Source organism: Olea europaea, unplaced genomic scaffold (assembly GCF_002742605.1).
Source record: "Olea europaea var. sylvestris unplaced genomic scaffold, O_europaea_v1 scaffold1415, whole genome shotgun sequence".
In the NCBI taxonomy this organism is placed as follows: domain Eukaryota; kingdom Viridiplantae; phylum Streptophyta; class Magnoliopsida; order Lamiales; family Oleaceae; genus Olea; species Olea europaea.
The window spans coordinates 28,993-46,072 of NW_019231680.1; the positions used below are offsets into that span (position 1 = coordinate 28,993).

The 17,080-nt window shown below is 30.6% G+C and overlaps 1 pseudogene; it reads right to left on the reverse strand.

Annotated features, from left to right (window-relative positions):
• Window positions 1–11,779: 11,779 nt before the first annotated feature.
• LOC111375778 lies at window positions 11,780–14,416 on the reverse strand (annotated as a pseudogene).
• Window positions 14,417–17,080: the final 2,664 nt, after the last annotated feature.

Sequence of the window (17,080 nt, forward strand, 5' to 3'; positions counted from 1 at the left end):
GAATATTGATAGATTTCTTTTAAAAAGTACAAAATGTAAACTATGTACATAGAACTTCAATGAAAAATTTAGCTAATGACCATAAACTAAACCACGAATTTGGACATAATTATTGCAAATGATAAAAATGAAGTTGTTGATGATGAGATACATAAGAAGAATGGTACAAGTACAGATGTAGATAAGTTAATTGATAAAAAAATATATTTTTTCCCAGTTATTTATTCTTTTGTTACTAGTTGTTTAATAAAATATAAGTATAGATATCCTCGAGACAAAGTGAGTTCAATAAAATGAATTATATTTGTATACCACAACACAACCCCCAATCACTGCGCACTTTATAATAGAAACCCGAAAATGGAAGAAAGCAGCTAAAATCAAGACAAATTATTAATTGAGTCAAAAAATGAAAAACTTAAAAACTGTATTAATTGTGACAAAAAAAAAATAATAATCTCATTCAAATTTCAAACTAAACTAAGGTTAAGTAGACATTAAAATTGTATCCGTTGCATAATTTAACTCTTTACATCCCTCCTACAATGAAATTGTGCCTTATTTGGAACATTTTTAAAGTGGCATACTATTATTATTTATGTTGGTCGTACTAAAAAGTTAAATTTCAACTTGCTTCAAGTCGTGGGAGTTTATATATTGAAGAATGTGTAATTGAAATGATGTCAAAACACTATTTAAAAATGTATTTTTTTTAAAAGAATAGGGTTCGAACAAGGGCTAGAACCCAAACTACCGTAAAAAATTTCTTAAACGTTTCCATTATATGTGGATAAATATATGCAAATTGACAAAGAAGATAGAGTATCAAACTAGATTAAAAACTCCCTACGATTGTTCAAAGTTTGTGCCAAAAAAGAGGAGAAAAGTAAAAAATTGATAAAAGATTGAAAAACGAACGTGGAATGTCAGCTTGAAGATTCAAGGGTCCTAGCAAATAAGTTTTAATAGAATTGATCTCATGTCCCTAATGGATAGGATAAAAAAATTTCATTGTTAACATGATAAGAGAACCTTAATTATGGTTCTCTTATCATGTTTTTATCCTACCTACTGGGATAGGAAATCAAGCCTTTAAATTTTATCTTTCATATGTTTAAATTAAAAATCATGACAAGATATCTACATAGACAGCACAAAAGTCTTGGGAATGGGCCAAAGAGTACCTATTTTGTTTTAGAAACGACAGATAATGTCAATACATGTGAATTAGACGATGAACCCTTGTACTATAAATTTATAAGTAGACAATAAACCCTCTTAGAGTGTGTTTGGTTTGTCATTTTCTAGTTTTAATTTTTAAAAATGTTCAAAACGTGTTTGTCTGTCACTTTCGAAAATGCATTTCCGAAAACAAGGAAAAATTTATAACTGAAAATCCAAAACGATTTTTTCCGTTTTGATTGTTTTCAGTTAAAAAACTCAAAACGTGGAAAACACTCGAAACATGCCTTTTTTTTCTTTTTTTTTTTAAATACCCAGCGGGGGTTTAGTAGTACTTTTAAAATAAAATGTTGTAATTTGATACAAATTAGTGAAACATAATAATTTTAAAGCCCACAACATTTTTCAATTTCCATTATTGTTTTTTTCGTTGATCAAAATTTTTAAAAAACTATTATTTTTTTTTTTTTTTTTTTACTATCCAAGTGACAGCAAAATACATCCAGAAGGATGAAGGATGGACTAATTATTTTCTTTACAACAATTCCTGCTTTTAGTCTATAAATTTATTATTTATTAATTTATTTTTGTAGCAAGAAAAAAATAGTAGATTCACCAAATTTAAAATATACATTATCTGGTAATATATTAGCATAAAGTTATTATGTTTTACTAAATAATCAAATTAATTGAATAAATGTCATAAAACAATTTCTAAAAATTTATTATTTTATTTTTGTCGCAAGAAAAAATAGTAAATTCACCGTGTTTAAAATATATATTATCTGGTAATATATTAGCATAAAATTATTATATTTTACCAAATAATCAAATTAATTGAATAAATGTCATAAAACAATTTCTAAAATTTTTAAACCAAACACATTTTCTAATTTTCTGTTTTGAGAAACCGTTTTTTAAAATGACAAACTAAACACGTTTTCTATAATTCGAAAATAATCTCTCAAAACAGAAAATTAAAAATGAATTCAAAACTGAAAATAGAAAATGGAAATACAAACCAAACGCATCCTCAAAGGTTCTGTCAAAATAAATAATGTACTTTCAACCTTCACCATATTCAGAAAATTTATTTGAGCTCATTCATGCACGTAACAAAGCAAAAATTATTTTGCCCACAGACATTGCTCTCCTCCACATACAGGCATTGAATTAGTTTAGAGTTATAAAAGCCCCACCGGTGCCGCTCTCTATCCTCATTTATTTCTCGCCCTCTTTGATTAAGCGCATTCTAGATAATTTACACCAGATATTTTGACGCTGTTAATGTTGAATTTTCAGTCCCGCCTGGAAGCTGGCAGTCACTGAGTTCCATGTACTGACATTGAACTTGAAGAATAAAATGACTTTGAATTTTAACACTGTTAATGTTGAATTTTCACTTCCGCCTGGAAGCTGGCAGCCAGTGAGTACCATGTAATGACATTGAAGAATAATGACTTTGAAAAGGATGATCAATGACTGAGAAATGTGGAAACTGTAGTCAAAGTTTTAATTGTGGCTCTAAGTATACGGCACCTCAGGAAAGATTTGTGAGACGGACATCGTGCAAAATGCAATAAAAATTGATTATGAACGAAAGTAATATTATTCAAAGTGTCTGAGTGTGACACCTCACGAAAGATTTGTTGATATACACATACGCTAATTTCTAAGTCATCAACTAAGTGAAAGCAAGTAAATATATTTTTCAAATATGGGATATGCATTGCTAAAATGTCAAATCTCACTTATTATTTCATTTTTAATGTAACAATTAAATTGACAATTTGAAATATTTATGTTAGTTAATGTTCTTAATTTAATTAAAAGTCTTTCTCAATAGTGATCAAATATATTTCCCTCATGTGACCATTTTATCTCTCGACGAAAGATGCAAATATGATAAATGAATTAATAAGTACTAGAACATTTATTGTAACTATATAATGTATAGAGATATATCTCCATCATTTGTCGAACCTTACAATGTTTATTATATTGTACTTAAACCATATTGTTTATCTCTATAACAATAAAATCCATTAATAATTTAATTACCGATCAAGCAATTGAAGAGGAACAATAAAAAAGATAATATACATCCACAATTCAAACTAAATTAAAGTCAAAATAATTAATAAAAAACTAAAAATATTATAACAAGGGTTCATCTTATCCTAACAATGTATAAAATTAGCCTAACATATTGAAATTATAAGAAATTATATTTAAGTGAAAAGATATAACCCAAATTTTTAATAAATTGAGAATATGAAGATGAATCTTTAATATCTTTAATAGTTTCTTGATGGTTCTCCACTTACGCCTTCTCTTCTTCGTCCAAAAAGTAAGTACGAATCTTCACTCGATTGAATTCTTGCAAATCCTCTTCAATTCTCTCACAAAAACTATGAATTTTCCTCATTTGATGATAATAATCGATGAATATTGGAGTATGGGATGTATATGAGGTCTAGGATATGTCTCTATAATGTATTCTAATGTTAGGTATTTGTAGGAGTCGAAAATTGGTTAAAAATCACATCCAAATTAGTATTCAAAAAAGTTCCAATTGAATAAGGAAAGTTTACCTTTGTGCGCTAATTCTTTTGTTTCTACACAACAGTCAGTATTTTGGTTATAACTTTGTTTCTCGTTATCCGATTGAATTAATTCAAAGTGTATTGGAAAGCTAACTCAAAGAGCTACAATTTTGCCAGATGTTGAATTTTTTCAATTCGGGCGTTTACTATACCAAAAATTGGTCTCAATCTTTGACTAAAAATTTGGAATATATCTTATGTGATTGAAAATGTATATATGATAATATTCTGATCATATTCCATTCATTTTTAACCTCTAGTTGTATTCAATTGACTCCTAGTAATTTTCAAAGTGTCTCTTGTGGTCCAAATCAACAATTGGATATTTGCAATTTGGTCCTCAAACTTTGTGCTTTGACATTTTTCGCTTATTTCTTTCAATTCCACTTCCAATATTTGAGTTTTACATAATAAACGAAATATACAATAAATTAGGCTATAATTGTTAAAAAAAACTATTAAATGTCTATTCTTTTAGGTCCAAATAAGTTTATAAAAGACACTTATCGTAACATACGGGGTTTGGCTCAATACCGTATTAGAACAATGAATAAGTACTTTAAAAAATATCCTATAAAAATATTTTTGGTGGAAAATAGTAAAGTTATTTTTTGTCTACATTTGACACTTACTTTTCTCTACATTTCCGTTAAAAATTATTATTTATGAATTACTTCTTACATTTTTTTTTTTTTGTCAAAATAGGTATGTGGCTTATTTTTAACTTTGATAATTGAAAATTTTAATAATGTCAAAACTTACTTATTTACTTAGACGAAAATTTATTTTTTACCTACAAAGAATAACTTACTCTTTTCTTAATTTTAGGTAGAAAACTCACTTTTTAAATCTTACTCAAATAATTAACTTATTTTTTAATATTTGATTAACAAAAGTTTTATTAATATCAAAACTTACTTATTTACATATAAGTAAAAATTTTACTTTTTTTTTTTTTTTTTGGCAAAATAAGCTTAAAAAGTAAATTTACTTCATGTTGGAAACTTTTAAGTACAAAATTAGAAGGAACTCTTACCTACTTATTTCTAATGTGAAGCATCAATTTTTTTTCTTCATAAAATTAACATATTTATTTATAAATGAATTTAATTATTGTTTGTTGGGAATTGAGATCAAACAATAGGTGTGATGATAGGGCGCAATTTTTCAAGTGCAACGAAGGCATGTAGAGACCTTTGGATAGGTGCATTCTGAATCACCAAATCATGTCCCAATACGAAGAGTGTGATCTGATGGTCCAAATGGTTTTGTGCCCAAAAAAACTGTAAAGATATATTGAAATTTATAAATAGAACCTCTTAATTCAATTTTCTTTACCCAAAATCAAATCCAAAATAATGAAATCTTGCATTACTTCTCGTTTTAAATTCTATCCAATATTTTCATTTTTTTTATTTTTATTTTTAGTTTTAGCTTTCGATATCATCCCACTTAGGAGAGTACGGTCAAGATTCATTTCGCCCGTCAAAATTATTTTATTGCATTAAGTTAAAAAAAAAACATTTTATCTTGAAAGACGTCTTTCATAAAACCTAATAACGAGTGCAAGGAACGAAATCCGTCGTAAGAAGATTTATAGCCACATATATTACTTCATTTTATCCCTTTCAATTTCTATGTTTCCTACGTTATTGTAAGTCACAAATTTCCTATTTTGCATGCATATTTTTAAGTTTTCATAATATTATGTTCTAATTTTACCAACAACTACTTGATCTGTAATACAAATATTAGTTTAAAATAAATGCATCGGACCTTGATGCATGCTATCCAATATCAAAAGCATGTGAAGACTATTTGATTCGAATGGGGAACATCAGTGCTTGACAGTTGTTGATCTGTAATACAAATATTAGTTTAAAATAAATGCATCGGACCTTGATGCATGCTATCCAATATCAAAAGCATGTGAAGACTATTTGATTCGAATGGGGAACATCAGTGCTTGACAGTTATTTGACAATAAATTAGTATTTTATGAAACTTGAACAAGATTATTCGATGTTGGACTCGAACCCTGGATTGTTTTTAAATTTGTGAAAGTCATGCTTGAAAAATACGTTTCTTTTAAATGATCCCCTACATTGGATGATTGACACGTGGCTTTATCATGGCCATTGGCCTGTAATACTGGAAGCTTCTACATCCTGCAACTCTTCATTTGGTTCGAGGCTCAACTTTTCGTTTGGTTTTTGAGACTCTTAGTTCTGAGAGAAAAATATCTCGAGTTCATTAGGGTTTTCTTCTTGTTTCTCAAATTTTTGATTTGAGATTTGTAATTTGTGTGATGTTTTCCCTAATGTGTGATATTCTAAGTTAATATTTGTGAGAACAAGAGTCCTGGTGGAGTTGATTGATTAGATTTTCTCTTCTGGGATTTTCAGAGAGATAAGTGTTTTGTTCTTTATCTCTTTTGTATTGGGTTAAACTTCTGTCTTTTTGTTGCCAATTTGGACGATCTAGTGCAACCGAGCATAATCCATATTATTGGATGCTCAAATGGGATGTAGATGTTAGATATGGTCGCCGAACCTCCGAGACTTGGGCTGAAATAATTCTTTGTGTTTATTCTTTAATTTTCTACACTTTTACTTTCTGCAAATCGTTTATCTTTGCGACTCAAACAATAATATTGTGTGATCTTTGGTCCTACAATGGTATCGGAGCCTTTTTTGAGGAGCAAGATACCTGGATCTTGGAGAAAGTTTTCGATCTGTACTGGATCTAAATTTTTGGAATTGCTGTCAAGTAGATTTGAACGAAATCGATTTTTTTTCAAACTTGCTAGGTGAGATCTTTTAATTTTTAGTAAATCCTATTTTTCAGGCATTAGGGTTTCTAGTTTTTCCCTTGATTTACCATACATGTGTGCCTCCTTGAGACTAATCTTTGTCTAAAGGCTCCTGCGGGGCGTTGAAAATTTGAGATAAATCAAGTACGAGCATGTACTTGACGGATCTTGAAAGAGAAACTTCATAGACATTATTATGTGATCTCTATTTTCTTTAAATCTTAATCTGCATGTTCCTATGAGGGCATGAAATATGCAAAATTCTGTATTAGTACGTGTATTATTGTGTTTTGTGTTAGATCAACTTGTGCTTTTGTTGCCTCTTTGCAATTCTATGAATCTGCCCTAAAACCTTTGACTCATATTTTGATAACAATATGGCAACTACTAAGTTTGATATTAATCAATTTGATGGAAAATGTGATTTTAATATGTGGAATTAAAAGATGAAGGCTATTTCAATGCAAATGAGTTGTGTTAAGGCACCAGATGATAGTTGGCATACTGAGTTACCCCCTGCTAAGAAAGCTGAACTAGAAGAAGTGGCTTGGAGTACTATTTTTCTGTTCTTGTCCAAAAATGTAATAAGAAGCATTGGTGAGACAAAAACTGCCTCTGAATTGTGGACTAAACTGCATGCCAAATATGTGATTAAAACCATTTCAAACAAATGCTTCTTGCTGAAACAATTCTTTTATTTTAAAATGGATCCCTCAGTTGATTTGGATGAAAACTTGAATAGATTTACGAAACTTACCAAAGACTTGGTCAACTATGATGAAAAACTTTCAAAAGATCAGATGGTTGTTGTCTTGTTAAACTCATAAATACAAGGACATCAAAGTTGCTCTAAAGTATGGTAGAGAAGAACTCACCACTGACGTTATAATTATTTCCTTAAGAAATAAGGCTCTAGAAATAAAAGCTGAGTCCAACAGTAACCAAAATGGAGATAATCTTCTTGCTAATGGAAACATTTTTGGTATAGCTAATTATCACTCTAAACCCTATAAAGATAATCATAAAATAGACTGGGTGATAAAAACAAGTCCATAAATAAAGTAAAAGGAAAGAAGTGTTACTATTGTGGAAAACAAGGCCATTTTGCTAAAGATTGTTTTAAAAGGAAAAGTCATATGAAAGAAAAGAAGTTTGACGATGGAAGCAATTCTTTAGTATGTAATAATACAAAAGCTGAAACTAGTTTAGTCCTTGCCAATATGGAAAAACAACTGAGTGATGTATGGATATTGGACTCAAGCTGTTCCTTCCATATGTGCCAAAATAAAAATTGTTTCTTGACTTTGAAAACACTAAAGTGGGGCAAGTTATAATGAGAAATAATTTTACCTCTATAGTTAAAGGAATATGCAGCATTAAATTGTTATTGAACAATGTAATGTACTGTTCTTGAAAGGGACTATGTATGTTCCAAATTTAAAGAGGAACTTGGTGTCCTTAGGTATGTTGGATGACATGGAGTTTAACCCATGGGTCAAGGACATATCAAAATTCTTAGGGGCAATGATTTACTTATAAGCTCCCCTAAGAGACATGGCCTTTATTTTTTAAGTGCAAAACCCTTACTTGGTCTAACTGCTTTTGCAATAACTGAAAACTTTACACTTGCAAAATTATGGCATGATAAGCTCGGCTACATTGGCAAAAAGGGTCTAAATTTCTTACAATCAAAAGGAGTTTTTGGAAATGTAAATCTAGGTGATTTTGGTTCTTGATAACAATGCATTATAGGGAAACAAATCAAACTGCATTTCCCAAAAGGGACCCATAAATCTAAACAAATTCTTGAATATTTGCATGCTGATTTATGGGGGCTTGCTGTTGTGAATACTTTATCTAGTTTTAGATATTTTTTGTTGGTCATTAATGATTTTTCAAGAAAAATCTAGGTTTTCTCGTTAAAACATAAAGATGAAACTTTCTCTGCCTTTAAGGAATGGAAGACTCAATTTGAAAACTTAACTGATCACAAAATAAGTTTAAAAATAGATAGTGGTTTAGAATTCTGTAACAATGAGCTCAATAATTTCTGCAAAGATCATGGTATTTTAAGACACAGAATTGTTACCTACACTCCCTAACAAAATGGCATAGCTAAAAGAATGAATAGGACTTTATTAAATAAAGTTAGATGCATGCTATCGAGTTCTAGACTGCCTAAACTATTTTGCGGTGAAGCTGTCAAAACTGCTACCTATCTAATTAATAGAAGTCCTACCACAGTCTTAAACTTTAAAGTGCATGAATCTGTTTGGTCAAATAACCCTGTGAATGATTCTCGCTTAAAAGTTTTTGGCTGTGCTGCATATGCTCATCAAGATATTGGTAAATTGGAACCAAGGTCATTTAAATGTATTCTTTTGGGCTATGATGAAAATATTAAAGGCTATAGGCTGTGAGTAAAATTTGAAAGAGAGTATAGGGCCATTGTTAGAAAAGATGTTGTCTTTAATGAAACCTTAATGCCATGCTTAGAAGGAAAATGAAAGGTGACTCTAAAAAGATGCTCAAATTGAGGTCGAGTATGCTCATATTGAGAAAGACACTCCTGCTTCTTGAACTGGACCAAACCGTTTCTGAAGAAAATAACACTCTTGCACAACCTGAAAGTGATCAAGAAATTGATTAGTCTAATCTGCATGATCCCATTCCCTTGCCCCTTGAAGAGTATCAACTAACTATGGATAGAGAGAGAAGAGAGATTAGACCATCTATTAGATTTGATCCAAATGACTTTGATTCTCTAGTTATTTATCAAGAACAGTTTTAGAATAAACCAAACTCCTATGAAGAAGCCATTGAAGTGTAAAGATAAGAAAAATTGGATAGTTGCTATGGAGGATGAAATGTCCTTCATAAAAACAAAACTTGGATTCTTGTTGATAGACCAAAAGAACAAAAACTAATAGACTGCAAGTTGATCTTTAAGGTAAAACAAGATGAAGGGGGGCAAAAAAATGTTAGGTATAAAGCTAAACTAGTAGCAAAAGGGTTTACGCAAAAGGAAGGGGTTGATTGTACCGAAATATTTTTTCCTGTTGCAAAATATACCACTACTAGATGTTTGTTTGCACTTGTTGCTCGGTTTAAATGGAAACTTGATCAATTGAATCTTAAAACAGCCTTCATGTATAGGGAATTGGATGAAACAATTAATATGAGGTGGCTTGTTGGTTTTGAACAAGGTGATCCTAAAAATGTTGTTCGTCTATTAAAGAAATTAATATATGGCTTTAAACAAACACCTAGACAATGGTATAAAAGGTTTTACACCTTTATTCTGAAACTTGGCTTCAAAGGGAGCCAATATGACACATGTTTATATTGTAAAGGTAATGGAGGTAAAAATCTCTATACTTAGTTCTCTATGTAGATGATATGTTAATTGCCAGTTGTGATAAATCTTGGATTGATAATATTAAGTCAAAACTAAAATCTAAATTTGACATGAAAGATCTTGGACCTGCTAAAAAGATTTTAGGTATGCAAATTTGGAGAAATAAAGATGAAGATTTGCTGTTTTTGAACCATTATGATTAAGTGGTTAAAATTTTGAAAAAATTCAATATGCATGATAGTAAACCTGTAACCTTACCTCTTGCAAATCATTTTAAGTTGTCATCTGAATGCTGTCCAAAATCTGAAAATGAACGTAATAGAATGTCTAAGGTTCCTTATGCAAATGTTATTGGCTCTGTTATGTACTTAATGATTTTTACTAGACCTGATCTTGCATATAGTATCAGCATTCTTAGTAGATTTATGAGTAATCATGGGGAAGAATATTGGAATGTATTGAAATGGATATAGAGATATCTTAAAAGAACCTCTTATTTGGGTTTAATATTCAAGTCAAATAAAAATGGTGCCACTCTTGAAGGATATACAGATTCAGATTTTGCTGGTGACAGGGATAATAGAATATCAACTTCATCCTATTTTTATGCATTATGTGGTACTGTAGTTAGTTGGAAGTCACAACCTCAAAAGATAGTTGCTCTTTCTTTCACAGAAGTTGAATATATTGCTGAAAAACTACGGTTAAATGGTTTACTATCTGAGTTGGGATTTATTGATGATAATGCCATTCTATTTTTTGATAATCAAAGTGCTATCCACCTTAGTAAAAATCCTATGTTTCATGATGGGACAAAGCATATTGATGTAAAATACTACTTTATAAAAGATATTGTTTCAAAAGGAATCTTTACAATTGGTAAAGTCTCTAATATGGGACAAAAGTTATTCCTTCGAATAAGTTTGAGACTTGTTTGAAAACTCATATCTATTGGTTCAATGTAATATGTATTGTATGTAATCTAAAACAAATGAAAATAATACTAGATTATGCTCTTGGCTGAACTAGTATTCCCAAAATTTTGCTGCAAGGTGGAGAATGTTGGATTCGAACCCTGGACTGTGTTTTAAAATTGTGAAAATCGTTTTTTTTTTAAATGATCCCCTACTTTGGTTCAAGGCTCGACTCTTCATTTGGTTTTTGAGACTCTGGTTTTGAGAGAAAAATATATCGAGTTCATTAGGGCTTTCCCTAATGTGTGATATTTTAAGTGAATATCTTTGAGAAGTTCTAGTGGAGTTGATTGATTCTAAGTGTGTTTCATGAAGTTTCTTGGTGATTCTTCTTCTAAGTCTTTTGGGGTTTTCAGAGAGATAAGTGTATTATTCTTTATCTCTTTTGTGTTGGGTCAAACTTCTGTATGTTTGTTGCCAATTTGGATGATCTAGTCCAACTGAGCATAATCCATATTATTGGATGCTCAACTGGGGATGTAGGCGTTGGATGTGATCGCCGAACCTCTGGGGGTTAGGTCAAAATAATTATTCGTGTTGATTCTTTAATTTTCTACAAATCATTTATCTTTGCGACTCAAACAGTAATATCTTGTGATCTTTGGTCCTACATTTGAATGTTAGTGTTGATTATTGTACGTTAGTATTAGATATTAAGCAGGCTAGATAATTTACACGATCTTTTGGCCTTCTTAATGTTGAATTTTCTCGTCTCTATTATTCATCGGAAGGTAGCCAATGATTGCCATGCAGGGTTTTGACAGTGAACGTCATGCATATTGAAGAATAAATGACTTTGAAAAGGATGAATTAATAATAATTCACCACATTGATTGCAAACATTATATAGTCTCAAAGTTTTATTTTATAACATTTATTTATAAGTACATAAATATAAAAAACTGCTTAATATTTGAAGATATCAATTTGTCTCCAGCTTGTTCTCAAACCATATTTAGACCTCGAAGAGATCAATAAACAAAGCAATAATATGAGGCTTCAATACTTTTTCTGGTTGTGTGTATCCGTCTTCGTTGCCTTTATAAATGACGTCTATATTACGATCAAAGTTGAGAAAGCGCATTAAAATTTCTCGAGAAGAGGAAGTTGGTCGCAGGCACTCTTCATTAACATCCTTCCATGCATTTGTAGCCATTTTATAAAATTTATCGATGACAACTTCTTTGGTCACACCATTCTCAACCATGCATGATTCGATGCCGGTAGCAATTTGGCCCCTTTCCTTCTCAACCTTCATTAAGATATAATTTAGAAAAAGCAATTAGATAAGAGACTTAAACTTGCTCGTAGAATTGATTTTTTTTATAGACAATTTTTATTTCATACCTTATAAGTAGCAATATCATCAATGAGTCGACATATTATGAGGCTAGCCGCAAGAATTTTAGGTTTATTGCTTAGCCATTCAAAGTCTTCCTTGGTGACAGACTTGATCCCCAACAAGCATACAAATGTGAGACAACGATAAGCGCATGTAATTAAGGCATTATTCATGTACTCAGAAAATGGTGGCAAGTGCCCTTCAATGAACCACTTGGCTTCCACATTGTAAGCCCTCGCAAGTTCTTTCAACTAAAACAAATTAAGAGACATTTCTATAAGTTAACAATTACAAATTAAGTATATAAGATAATAAGAAGCAACAAGAAAGGAATAAAATAGATATAGATTACTATAAAATGTAGTCCTTACTGCTGCTTTCACAAAATAGATTGCATAAGATCTTTCTTTCTTTGAAAGTTCTTTATCTAATTCCTCGTAAAGATTCAAAAAAGCACTATAGAATGGTTTGATGTACTCTGGTAACCGTTCAATTTCGCTGATATCCCACCTGGCAAAAAAAAAGACATTACGTTGATTACAATCATGAATAAACAATTGCATTATAAAACTATTTTGTATTCCTATCGTGAGTAATATTGAAAGAAAGAAATATTAACCTTTGAATGGCCTCCGTAAAAACTTCAAGTTCTTCAACTGTACCATAAGCATCATATGTATCGTCTATAATTGATATCATTGCAATGGTTTTGGTGAGCATGATTCGAGCAGCTGAATATTGAGGTTCATGATAAACTCCGATAGCCCAAAAATAGGATTCTACCACTCGGTCTCTAGCATATGGAAGTTTAGAAATAAGGTCCAACTCCTTCCACCACCTACAATATATATAAGAAATTTTTTATCAATTAGTGTTCGTGCACAAACATAGAGCTATCAGCGCAATTTTAAGAACATTACCTTGAGACTTCATAGAGTTCCTGTTTATGCAACATTTGCAATGAATTATAGTCTAATTTGGCAAACCTCAGCAGCAATTCATTCTTGAATTCATCTTCTTCATAGATGGTGATAAAATTATGTGCCTCAACTCTTGGGTTCCCGAAATGGATGGATTGCATGAGGGCATGAGCTACTTGTTTCTCAATGGTAGAGCTTAGATGTGGCGCCATGGATTTCAGGTTGTCTGCTGTGAAAGCAATGGCATCTTCTAGCATGTCTTCTCCATGCACTCTTAAGTATGCTGCTTCATATAAACTCAGCAAGCCTCTTGTATCACTCTTAATATTTTCTTTGAATTTTCCATTCTCATCTATAAATTTCTTAAAGATGTCACAAGATATGCGGTAGCCATGTTGCCTGAATAAACGAAAATGAAGTGCGACGGTGTATAAGTCATACGCTTCATCTGCATAATTTGAGTTAAGATTAAAGAAGCGTTCTAGTAGTCCGTCAATCTCTTCTTAAAAGTGATATGATACACCCAAGTGCTCCAGTGTATCAATCAAATTCATAGTCTCCACCATGTCTTTTCCTTGAACTGTCAGCATGCTTCTCACTTCATTCTTTAACCTTTCAATCTCCTTGGCATATTTTTCTGCTAACTGTTTGGTTTCATAAGAACAACATATGATGAGTATCCTAGCATCGAATTAATGTTACTAGCAACATATACCACGAGGCAGTAATTTCCAATTAAATTTTCGCAAAGAATCTTCCTCAAACAATCTTCTATCTACACAACAAAATTATATTTTAAACAAAACAATTTTTTTCAGAACCTTTTCAAATAGTTTATGCTGAAAAATGTTCCTAAATCTAGGAAATTTGAAGTTCCCAACCCAAATTATAAAATGAAAGGGTTTCCATGTATAGACTTTTTATTACAGAGACGTGCACCAAAAAAATGTATATATCTAGAACCCATAAAAAAATGAAGGGATCAATAATACCTTGGTATCAAAAGAAAATTTGATAAATTGTTCACCCCATAAGCTGGGAGAGAAGTTTGCGACTGGACGAACAATCTCTTTTTCACAGTTCGTAGCATTTCTAACAAGAGCAGGTGCCATACTGATTCCAGCCATTCTAATATACAGAAGAAGAAGTTAATATGTTATGTAGCAAAAGAACAATGTATTTTAAAACTATAAACTCTTGCTGGTGGTGGATACTAAAGATCAACTTCTATTTATAGTTGAAATGAATGGCGAGTATGATATTCCATTCAATAGTAGGTGGCTATTCAACTACTGTTATAAAGTACAAACTGACTACTCAATATTAATCTCCTTCACTAGTTCCATAAATTAATGTTGTTCTTCATTTTTGGCTGATTGGATCACATACTTTGACAAGTATACGAAGTATTAATTAGTAAGAGGTAACACCTATTATTTTGTTATTCCTTCAAATTTGATTTATGATATGGACACATTTATGGCAATCAATTGGGGATTTTGTCACTAGAAGTTAAATAAATTCTCGATTATGAGACATTATTGAATTTCTCCATATTTTCGTTTGGTTGATGGTGCATAGGTTTATCGAGTTTATAAAAATTTCGCCATTTTATCCTCTATTTATTATAATTCAGGTTCTATTTTTTGTTCTTCTTTATTTACTATTATACTTTTTATGTTGCCATAAAATTTTAAAATATATCCTAAAAATAGAAATCCGAATACATATAAAAAAAAAAAAGGGAAAAAAAAGAGGTGAAGAGTTAATAATGGAGCTCTCGCTAGATTCATTGTGTCTATCTTTGGAATATTGACAGATACATTGTTAAAGAAGTACAAAACGTAAACCATGTGCCTAAAACTTCAATGAAAAATTTAGCTACTGACAATCAACTGGAGCATGAATTTGGGCATAATTAATGAAAATCACAAAAATGAAGCTGTGTATGATGAGATACATAAGAAAATGATGCAAGTATAGATGCAGATAATTGAGATAATTACCTGATTGGTCACTAAACTTTATGAAAGGTACCTAGGAGATCACTTAACTTTAAAAGTTTTTTCATTAGTCATTGAACTTTACAAAATGTAATCTCGTCCATCATCGAGAACTTCAAAAGTTTTCCCTTTAATTACTAAACTTTACAAAATGTATAACTATCCATCACTCATCAATTAGGTAATTATTACGAAATATGTAGATACTAAGTAAATAGTCAAACAATCAATTCTTTTATTTTCTTTTCTTTTCTATGTAATAAGTGATGATGGGATTACATTTTGAACTTTCAAGTGAGGGATAATTTATATTTTGTAAAGTTCAATGACTAAAGGGAAAACTTTTGAAGTTCCGTGACTCCTTGAAAACCTTAAGCAAAGTTCAGTGACCAGCCAGGTAATTAACCGATCTTTATGTTTTTTCAGTCTTTTTCTTTTCTTTTTTGGTACTCCTATCCCACAATTTTATTCTCTTTAGTATTGTTAAACTTAGAAAAAATAATAACATCTTATCCCAGCGGTAATCAACAAGGTTTTATGCTGATCTCCTTAAAATCAAAGGGACAATAGATGACAGTTCTATTAACTGCTTCAACTTCGATCGTCCTTCCATAAGGACACCTAAATAAAAAATTAAAAAAAAAATTGAAAATGTATCTGAATTACAAAAATGTTGACGGGGTTCTCTTTCGACATAGTTAACTTTATGGACCTTTGTTAAACCTTTTATTTTAGAGAAATCAACAGACTATCTTGTCAATGATCCTCAGGATAAAAACTATTCTTTTTTCTAAGTTCGATGATGCTAGAAGAATAAAATTGTGGAGTAGGAGTACAAAAAGAAAAAAAAAATAAAGATTGATAAATTACCTGATTAATCATTGAACTTTGTGTAAGGTTTTCAAGGGATTATTGAACTTCAAAAGTTCCCCCTTAGTCGCAGAACATGATAGATAGGGTTATATTTTGTAAAGTTTAGTAACTAACAGATAAACTTTTGAAGTTTAGTGACTTCCTAAAAATCTTTTGCAAAATTTAGTGACCAATTAGGTAATTATCCTGGAGATAACTTGATTGATTTAAAAAAAAAAAAATTCCATTTATTTATTCTTTTGTTACTAGTTGTTTAATAAAATATAAGTATTTTCTTTCTTAAATGAGATATCATGCATCAAGACAAAATGAGTTCAATAAAATGAAATATATTTATAAGTTGTTACCAAATCTGGATTTATTTGGGTAGCGAATCAAGGGAAAAAGTTGCCACTCCTCAAAGTTAGTCGGGTGAAGGTCGAACACTTGAGTTACCAAAATAAATAAATAAATAAAATGAATTATATTTGTATTCCCCAGTCACGCGCACTTTATGATAGAAATCCGAAAATGGAATGAAAGCAGCAAATGTGATTCATGAAGCATTTGCGCAGACCCTTACCCATTTACTAAAATCAAGACAAAAATTATTAATTGAGTCAAAAAATGAAAAACTAAAAAACTATATTAATTGAGACAAAAAATAATCTCTTTCAAATTTTAAACTAAACTAGTATTAACTAGACATTAAAATTGTATCCGTTGCATAACTTAACTCTTTACATCTCATGTGCGATGAAATTGTGCCTTATTTTGAACATTTCTAAAGTGGCATACTATTATTTATGTTGTTCGTACTAAAAAGTTAAATTTCAACTTACTTCAAGTAGTGAGAGTTTATATATATACACACATGGTGCGTAGTAGTGAATTGTGATCAACAGCTTAACCAATTAAAACCCAAACTACCATAATAATAATAATAATAATCTTAAATATTTCCATTCTATGTCATTTGGATAAATATAGGCAAATTGACGAAGAAGATAGAGTATCTAAATAGATTAAAA